At 36.9% G+C, this 1,831-nt stretch overlaps 1 protein-coding gene across 4 annotated transcripts in view; it reads right to left on the bottom strand.

Annotated features, from left to right (window-relative positions):
- The window catches only part of LOC106882890 (G protein-activated inward rectifier potassium channel 3), a 218,464-nt gene that overhangs the window by 120,937 nt on the left and 95,696 nt on the right, over window positions 1-1,831 (bottom strand). For 2 of the 4 annotated variants that reach the window (XM_014933705.2, XM_014933701.2), the window contains exon 1: window positions 96-201. The exons of the other annotated variants lie outside the window; for them this stretch is intronic. The gene's annotated coding sequence lies outside the window, so the exon portion shown is untranslated. Of the gene's footprint in view, window positions 1-95; window positions 202-1,831 lie in introns of those variants that run through there. 4 annotated transcript variants of the gene reach the window in all.

Consider the following 1,831-nt stretch of genomic DNA (forward strand, 5'->3'; position numbering starts at 1 on the left):
GTGTGTGTGTGTGTGTGTGTGTATACGTGTGTGTATGTGTGTGTGTATACGTGTGTGTGTATGTGTACAATGCCTTCCTCACAGTTTCTACTTACCAAAATTTCACTCTCAACCTGTTTGGTCAATCAACACCTATCATAGATGAAACTCGTCATAGGTACCATGCAGTGGTACTCAAGCAGGAAGCATCTGGAGACAGGTGGTTTAACTAAATTTTACTCACCTGTGTAGCCATGGAAATAATGCAAAAACTAGCAAGTCCAACACAGCACAAACTTTTTGTTTATAACAACAGGTAAGGAAAAAAACCCACAAAATAAATGTAAGTGTGTGCGTGAGAAATATTACATTGACGTTTTCTAGTGAGAAGAGTGCTTTCCAAGGTCACAAGTTCCAGTGACACTTACAGAAAAGATATTTTTGTCATAATTCAATGAAGGGGAAACATTATATTATTGCTCAGACGGAGAGAAATAACAGGTAATACTTCCTCAATTCACATCTTAATAGACACAGGTGTGGCTGTGAGGTTAAGGAGCTTGCTTCTCAGCTATGTGGTGTTGGGTTCAGTCCCAAAGTGCGTCACCTTGGGCAAGTGTCTTCTACAAGAGCCATGCACCAACCAAAGACTTTTGAAAGGATTTGGCAGATGGGAACTCAAAGAAGACCATTGCGCGCGCATGTGTGTGTGTGTGTGTGTGTGTGAGTGTGAGATCTATGGATCTAATCAAGATATCCTTGGCCTGAAGTGCAGCTGGCAGTACACACCTCTAGGCAGACAAATAGATAGATAGATAGATAGATAGATAGATAGATAGATAGATAGATAGATAGAGATAGATAGATAGATAGATAGATAGATAGATAGATAGATATATAGATAGATAGAGATAGATAGATAGATAGATAGATGGATGGATAGATAGATAGATAGAGATAAATAGAGATAGATAGATAGATAGATAGATAGATAGATAGAGATAGATAGATAGAGATAGATAGATAGAGATAGATAGATAGATAGATAGAGATAGATAGATAGAGATAGATAGATAGATAGAGATAGATAGATAGATAGATAGATAGATAGATAGATAGATAGATAGATAGATAGATAGATAGATAGGTAGATAGATAGACAGGAAGACAGACATAGATATAGATAGACAGAAAGATAGATATAGATAGACAGACAGATAGACAGACACTGAAAAATAGACAGAAGGCTATAGATATATATTGATTGATTGAGGGAAAGTAAACAAGATCACGAACAGATTAGGTTAATAATCCACTCAATCTGTACGATGACTTTATAGAGATGTAGTGTTATTAAAACAGATTAAATACTTCAAATATAATTGTAATATAAATATTGTTGATAACATTAAATCTATTACAATGGATAAGCTGATAAAGTTAAGAAAACAACCAGACTCTGGAAAATACTTGGTTTTATTGGCTGTCGTCATCACAGGAATGTGAACAGAGTGGGGTGCCACCTTTGATGGTCCCTGTTGATTACACTTTGACCCCAATCCTTATTCATTGCCCCCCCCCCGCCGCCGCGTTGGCATTGTGTAAAAAGCACCAGTGCTGGTACCACATAAAAAAAAGCACCGAGTACACTCTGTAGAGTGGTTGGTGTTAGGAAGGGTGTCCAGATAGAGAAACTGTGCCAGAAGAGACAATTGGAGGCGGGTGCAGCTCTTTTCAAATAGTCCAACCCATGCCAGCATGGAAAACAGATGTTGGACGATGATGATGATGATGATAATGATGTGTGATTGACATTATATATATATATATATATATATATATATATATATAT

The sequence above is a fragment of the Octopus bimaculoides genome, chromosome 21 (genome assembly GCF_001194135.2).
Source record: "Octopus bimaculoides isolate UCB-OBI-ISO-001 chromosome 21, ASM119413v2, whole genome shotgun sequence".
In the NCBI taxonomy this organism is placed as follows: domain Eukaryota; kingdom Metazoa; phylum Mollusca; class Cephalopoda; order Octopoda; family Octopodidae; genus Octopus; species Octopus bimaculoides.